Source organism: Hibiscus syriacus, unplaced genomic scaffold (genome assembly GCF_006381635.1).
Source record: "Hibiscus syriacus cultivar Baekdansim isolate YM2019G1 unplaced genomic scaffold, ASM638163v2 tig00110221_pilon, whole genome shotgun sequence".
Classification (NCBI taxonomy): Eukaryota; Viridiplantae; Streptophyta; class Magnoliopsida; order Malvales; family Malvaceae; genus Hibiscus; species Hibiscus syriacus.
The window spans coordinates 2,191,794-2,200,579 of NW_024062635.1; positions in this window are offsets into that span (position 1 = coordinate 2,191,794).

The window sequence follows — 8,786 nt, forward strand, 5'->3', positions numbered from 1 at the left end:
ATAAATTATAATTAAGGAGTAAATATAATTAAATTATAATTACATTTAATTATTGAATGATTTTTTCAAACACATGTTACATCTTTAAACTTTTAAAATGAGACTAAAAGATTATGATATATCTCATTTTCTTTTAAATGTTTTAGGATTTAACTTTTCATGGACCTTACACTAAATCAATGATTTGGAAAAGCTTATTCTATTTATCAAGTGAGATGAAAAAGTGGTAGTGAATTTTTTTAACATGCTTTGGAATGATTATTATTAAAATATTTTACCTAAATACTAACCACAGTTGAGTAAGATTTACTTCAAACATCTTTTTTCCCCCTTGCTTGAATGTTTCCCAGTAAGGTTGGGACAACATTGAGGCGCATGCCTTGTGACAAATAGCACCACTTCCCTTTGCTGGAAAAGCAATGCAAATACACTGATATCCAGTTCTAAAAGGCTACACAAAATGCGTACGACAAAGAAAGAGACTACAAATCTGACCAGACTGACGCTACATGTTTCTTTACACAGTCTGACAATGCTATTTTGAAAATCTCTGCTTCGTTTCCAGGCTCTCAAGTTAAAATTAATAATCCGACTTAATTTTCTTGTTTGAATTAGTTATATAGGTATTATCGGTCCTTTATTAGCAGATTCAAAAGGGATCGGAAGACTAGTGTGAGGGGTGGTATAGATAAAGCCCTAGGCCTGGGGGCTTCAACGATCTCCAGTCGGGGAAACCAAATCTTGTATGTAAATGAATCAGTTTTGTAGAGATAGGTGAACAGACTAGTCTAGATCCACAGAGTCTGACGCAACATTCACAACTCTTCATCTGCTTAATCAACGCCAAGCTCCAGCTCTTAGTCCTCTACATCCGCCTACTTATCCAAAAACCTATAACCAGGCAGCTCAAGCTGTTTAATGTTGGTGAAGACTGTTGACGACCCGATGGATCTGTTGGTGGTACTGTCAAATTACACCATGATCCTTGCATCCCGCTCTCTCTACTTCTTCACTATGTTTGGAAAAGGATTCAAGATAGATGCAAATTTACAAATTGTTGGTCATGAGAAGCATAAGATAAATTGCTTTGTTCTTGTGGAAGCAAGGAAAGATGAGGTTGGAAGCAGCAACTTCAACTTTTCCTCTACTGTTTCTAGTGAAACCGAGACTCAAACTAGTATGGATTCATTGGCTAATGTTTGTAGAATGCATCCTTCCTTCATTGGAGTATGGACATTTAAGTTTGTCTGGTAAGGCAACCTTATATGTTCGGTTGCTTAAAGAAATGCTATTTTCAACCAATCAAGATCTGTTGTTTTAACCTTTTTTTTACAACAGTTTCCCCCTAATTATCATTCTTAGGAGGCGTTTGGTTCGCTAGAATATTAATGAGAGAATTGAAATCTGTGAAGGAATTGAAATATGTCAGGAATTATAATCTAATTACATATTCTGTTTGATTCACAGACATGTCATATGAATTTGATTTCAGTAATGTAAAATGATATAATTGCTCTTCTTATTTTTTTACTTTATTTTAGTTTATTTTACAACTTACATATAGTAATATATTATAAAAAATTAAAAAAATTTAAATTTTCATTTTATTGATTGATTATTCATTTCAATAAATTATAAAAATCATGCTAATAAACATCATAATTAAGTTAAAATCATCGCAATCAAAATATGTTAATAAGTTACCAAAAGATAGAATAATATTTCGATACATTCCAATCGGAGTATGTTAATTAGTTACCAAAAACTATACCAAAAATTATTTTTATTCAATATATGAATTAGAAACCCCGACCCGACACGACACAAAATAATAAAAAAATTATTTTTATTCAATAAAAACATTGACTTAATTGAAAAAATTATATATAGAGGGGTATTATTGTAATTATTCCTAAATATATAAGGCAAAATTATATATTTTTTTCGGGTCGGTCCGGTTTTTTTACCCTAAACCCGACCCGAAAAAAATAAAGTTTCACCCGACCCGACTCAAATATATGAATTAGAAATCTGACCCGACCCAAAATAATAAAAAATTATTTTTATTCAATATAAACAGTGACTTAATTGAAAAAATATATATATAGAGGGGTATTATTGTAATTATTCCTAAATATAAGGTAAAATTATATATATTTTCGAGTAGGGTATTTTTCACCCTAAACCCAGACTCGACCCGACCCGAATATCACACTTTAAAAAACCGACCCGACCCAAAATAAAGTTTCACCCGACCCGACCGAATATATGAATTAGAAACCCGACCCGACCCAAAATAATAAACAAATATTTTTATTCAATGTATGAATAAGTTACCAAAAGATTGATGAGGGTAGTATGGTCAAATTTTAATTCCCTCCAACAAGGGAATTGAATTCCATCCATTCTTGGATGGAATTCACTTTCCCTCATTTAATAGAAAGTTGAAGCCATAAGGGTGCCTTTGGTTCACGAAATGTAAGATTATTAGTGTGAATAAAATATTACCAGAGAATAGGATTACTGGGAATGTTGTATTTTGTGTTTGGTTGGTTTAGCAGGAATGTAAGATTACCGTGTTTGGTTAAAGGAATAAAAGATTATTGGAATGTATATTTGACCAAATTGTCCTTATTATATATTTGTATAATATTACAAATTGTAAAATATTTATATATTTTCTTTAAAAAATTAAATTCATAATATTTATATAATTTTTTTTACAAAATTAAAAATATAAAAAAGGTTTAATGAAAGGGTAATTTTTTTTAACCCCTAAACTTCATATAAAATTTTAATTATAATTTTTTTTGTAAATCTAAAATAATTTAAGGATAAATTTGTAATTTAACCTTCGTAGAATTTTTATTAATCAATGACAGAAGAATGATATTTTTGAAAAAAAAATAAAAATTTAAGGGCATTTTAGTCCAAAACGCCGGTAATGTTACAATACTTAAGGGAAGGGAGGTAATGACATTCCCGGTAATATACTCAAAAAATCTACTATTGGTAATAAAACATTACCGGGAATAAGATTCCCGGCCAACCAAACATGGGAATGTGAGATTCCCATCTCATGGGAATCCCATATTCCTTGAACTAAACACCCTTTAAAAATTTTTAATTCCCTTAAAAAACTTAAACCAAATATGAGAAAATGATTGAATTATATTTCAATTCCCCTAATTCTAAAATATTTCATCCAACTAAACGTCACCTCAAAACAATCTCAATGTTGAATTATCGGTTCAGCCTTCTTTATTATATATCTTCTTTATTCAAGCATACAAACCTTTTCCTCAACAATTGAATGGCAGATAATTAAGTACATTTTAAAATTTTAAATTGATATATATTTTAAATATTTTATTTTATAGTATAATTTTATCCCTAAAATTTTTTATTTATATATTTTTAACTAAATATTACAACTTAATTATTTGACAAATAAATTAAATAATTTAATGTAATATTTTCGGTAACGTATGAAGTAATAATTTTTTTTAAAAATATAGAATGATTATAAATTAATATCTATTTAGAATCTTCTTATCTTATTGACAATGTACACTCAACAGACGTTACTATTTGAACCTATACCCTTATAATAATAATAACATTCTATTTTACCAATATTATCACTTGATGAGTTTATGTGTTAGGTAATATAAAATTCCAAATAATCTTATATTTTGTGAACTAAATAAACTTCTAAATTTTAAATTAGGAGAAAATAATGAGTGATTATAATTTTTATTTTATTTTATTTTGTAGTCTTTTGACTAATAAGTTATATTTATGAATTTTGTTGATAAATATTTATATAGTTTAAAGAATATCTAATTTTAAAACCGTTATAAAATAGTTCCAGAATAGCTCATACTAGTTTGAATAGAATAATATAAAATTTTTGAATAGAATAATATAAAAAATTTGAATAGAAAATAAAACATGCATTGATTCAATGTTCATTACTTTAGGTGAAGCCCTCAAATCTTGAGGCTTGTTGGTAGGGGATTATGGCCTAAACGATGAGCTCTTAAGTAGGCCCCGTCCTGACGTCTAGAGCTGTAGCCACTGCAGTGCCTAGCCAAGCTAGTGTTGGGAAATACCACAAACAAGCACCAACAAAACAAAATCTAATAAAGTATCTTAAATTGACGTACATATCCATTCGTATTTACCTGGATCTGATCGTTTATTTCACTGAAAAATGAATCCTTTAAAATGAATTATATTTTTTAAAAATAAATTTTTAGAAATTATATTTAGATGATATTATGTAATTTTTTTTATTAATTGTTATTTTTTTAAAAATTTATATATTATAAACATCCAATACAATAAATAAATATTATTTATTAACAAATATAATAATATTATTTTTAAAATATTAGAATAATTTATTTAATATTATTTAAGTCAATGTTATTATTATTATTATTATTTGAAAGAAACCGAACTTCATTAAAAAAAATTCTTCTAAGACCTATATGGGAAAAAGAGTGTCCAATGACCTTGTATTACTAGAAGAATAATAATTGGATATAGTAAACATTATAATCTTAGGATAAATCGAGTTAAAATACAAGACATTTCCATAACAAAGAAATTATAATATTAAAATGAGAATATTATACTATATTTTAAGGAGTGATTTATGGAAAATCAGACCGTAAGTTATTTTTCAGAAAATGCAAAGGAAATTCATTTGACCATTCAAATGAATTACGTTGACTATTTCTTTTCCGCCAACCAAACTCTGAAAAATGAGAAAAACATTTTTCGAAAAACCAATTACATGAAAACAAACAAATCTTTTTTTTTTTATTTCATCATCAAGTAAACAAATGTCTCCCACTATGGTTGTAATACCCCAAATGTTAGGTCAGTGACTATTTTGAAGAATTTAAAAATTTGAGGATTTAAGTTAATAAATGTTAAAGTATCAGGAATGTTTGAGTAAGACCAATTAGTAAGATATGGATGATTGAAAGGGTATTTTGGTCCTTTAGAGTGAAATAAATTTAAAACTCATTTATTTTATCATGGATTTAAGAAAAAGGGGAAAGTTAAAAATTAAGTTAAGTTACTTACTCCTCTTCTTCTTCCTCCCGAGGTTGTGCTCTCCTCCATAGCAAAAGGTAAACTTCATTTAACTAGTTTTTCCTTCCGATTCTTGTTTGCTCTTGTAACATTAAGTGATGTGTAAGCTTAAGAAAGTGTTAAAGAAGAGTAAAACTAAGAGGTGGATGTTTTATATGAGATTTAAGGAAATGGATTTTTGAAGGAAATATTGATATATGAGTTTTTATTGAGGTTTATGAGTATATTTGACTTGTCAAAGAAGTAAATAAGAGATTAGAAGCTTGAGATGTGATTAGAAACATATTAGAAAAAGTGGTACGATTCTTGGGTTGAGATGTTCTTTGGAGATTTTAGAAGTTATAAGAGGCTAATTAAAGGAAAATTAGTTTGGTTAAGTAAAGAAGAGTTTAATAGTATTGTAGGAGGTAAAACTAAGAGATTTAAGGGAAAAGTTAGTAAAAATCGGGCTGAAAAATGGTAAATCTGGGTAGGGGTATCAATATTGGAAGAACAATAGTGATACCATATGTTTAAATTTGAAGAATTTTGATGAACAATATCGATACTGATGCAATTAGTATCGATACTGCTGTGGGTATCGATACCAAGAGAAATGCATCGATACTAGGGATTCCAGAATGTCGAAATGGTATCGATACTGAAAGGGCGTATCAATATCATAGTATAGAAGTATCGATACCATGGTAGGGGTACCGATACTATTGAGCCTGGAAATATAAGATAGGTTGAAATTGTTATAAAAATTGAAATAATAGTACTTTTGAGTATTATTAAAGTATAAATGTTAGAGAATATACTAACATTTGGTATGATATGTGTCTTTAATGGATGCTTGTGTAGATCATAACCAAGCTCCTGAGTCTAGCAAGAAAAAGGGCAAAGATAAAGTTGATCAATAGCCAGACATCACTACATCTTATTAGCGAGGATTACCAGGTGAGTACATTTATTGTATTTATTTGAGATGAAGAAGATCCACAATGATTCAAATTAGAACGTTTTAATTTAATGTATGTTTTACAGTATTTTATATGTTTTCATTAAATGTATGGAAAATATATTATGAATGAGTTTTAGAGTATGAACTGCTCTAAAATGAATGAATAAATAAAATGCATAACGGTGCATTATCGGCATGAAATGATGCCGTAACTGATATGCATAACGATGCATTATCAGCATGAAAGGATACCATAAATGAAATGCATAACGGTGCATTATCATCATGAAAGAATGCCATAAATTAAATGCATAACGGTGCATTATCGGCATGAAAGGATGCCATAAATGAAAATGTGTAACGGTGTATTATAAGTATGAACAGATGCCATCAATGAAAATAAAGAATAATTACTAAATATATAAATAGAAAAAGAAACATATAAAGAATGATAGGTATGCTAGGCATACTAAGAATAATTACAATAATTGTGTGAATGGAAATCTGTTTAACTGAGAAGGATTTATATGATCCTTAAGGAGTATATGATTTTGTTTGAAACTAAATAACTATGATATACTTATGTATACATTAATGTTTCTTTATAATATTATGTCTCACTAAGTAAATACTTAACTTGTGTGGCTTCCACGCGCAGGTAAAAGCGGAGACTATTCAAGTAAGGAGTGCAATAGTAGCAGCAACTATCATCATTTAAGGTTGACTCGTCAGTAACAATAGGACAATCATACTCATTTTGAAACTTAGTTAACATGCAATTGAACTTAGAAAATATCTTGTAATGTATTTAAAGTGATAGTTTTAGTAATATGTTTAATGAATATTTAATTATTGTGTTAACTTGGGTGATTTTAAAATTTGAAACAATATTTTACGAGTTTTCAAATGAGTAAATGTTTTATTAAGTGATGTGACATCTGTATCTCGTGTATAGAAAGGTATACGTGAGATGTGTTTTATATTTATTGGTATCAGAGCTACAGGTTTAGCCGATTCTCGGTTGAAATCAGTTTTATTTCAAATTAGAAAAAAAAGATTATATGCCACTAAGATTGTCAATGTTACTGATATGGTGTCATTAGAGTGTGATTGATGACACTCCTTACTAATAGTGGTTTTATTATTATGTATGTTAAAATAGATGTCAAAATCTTCGAACTCGCGAAGAGCATGGAAACAAGAGATGAGAGAAGAAACTGGTAGCGAAAGTTACGAGGCTAATAGTGAACACTGATCCCATCTGAAAATGCTAGTGCCCTTGTACATCAGGGGATCCCGGTACCTGAGTTTGGAACTTTTATGCAAGCTCTTGATGCCATACTGACTCGATTTTAACTTCCCCCTGCTCCTCCAGCACCGAGGATGTTGATCCCAAAAGAGCTGAAGAGCTTGGGAGCTCCAGAGTTCCGGGGAGAAAAGGGTGAGGGTCCTATGGTGGCCTACTTATGGCTAAATGATGTTATAATAATACTCAAAAGTCTTCACTGTTCAGATCCAGAAAAGTTGGGTAGAGTTGTGTCTTTACTTAGAGAATCAACTCGAGTATGGTGGTCAAATACTACGATGTATGCACCACCGGAGCAAGTGATATGACAATTTTTCCTAGAAGAATTCATGAGCAAGTATGTGGGTGACCAGTTCTGACAGGCAATGCTGTTAAAGTTTCTTAATTTGAAACAAGGTGATCGGGCCGTACACGAGTTTGAGGTTGAGTACAACAAGTTGAGCCATTTTCTACTGAAGTAGTTCCAAATGATAAAGCACGACGTGATTGGTTTATAGAGGGTTTGAGGCCAAAGTTGAAATAGATGATGTTGGCTTTGAACTTGCCAAGTTTGTAAGAAGTCATAAACCGAGCCAAGACTATTAAAAGAGATCAAGAGGAGACCTTAGCTGCAGAGTAGAGTTTGCAGATGGGGAAAAGAGTTTGAATGCCTTCAACTCCACATCATGTTAAAAGAGGCAATGGCCCGAATTCCAGATATACTAATAGAGATAGTTCTGCGACAGCCTCATAGAAAAATAGACAATCCCATTCTTTTACTGCTAGCTCGGGTAGAGCATCTGGGGAAATGACTCAATGTAAAACATGTGGTAAATTGCACCGTGGAGTATGCAAACTTCTCAGTGGAGCTTTTTTCTAATGTGGCGAGACTGGTCACTTTGTCTGAAACTAACATAAGAAATCTGGGGATTATTCAGCGCAATATGAAAAATCGGTGGCAACCTCTAATAAAAGTAGAGAAAAAGGTAGATCCAGAGGATAATATGATTGAATGCAGAGACAAGAGACTCGGGGAGTTGCTAGAATTTACAAAATTAAGACCAATGAGGATTGGAATGACCCCGAAATCATAACAGATACTTTCCATCTTTTTTATGAGCATGTATTTGTTTTAGTTGGCCATGGTTCTACACACTCATACATTAGTACAAAGTTGGTTAGACCTAGAGGAATTCTTTTAGAACCAATTGTTAGTGAAATGATAGTGGTATACCCTATGGGTCACAGTGCGAGAGTGACTCAGGTATGTAAAAAATACCCTATAAAGATTCAATGGATTGTGTTCCTGGCAAACATGATGGAGTTTTCCTTTGATGAATTTGAAATTATTTTGGGCATGGATTGGTTGTCTCCACATTATGGATGGGTTGATTGTCTCAAGAAACGATTGTTTCTAAAAGATGCAGAAGGCTAAAAAATCGTAGTGAT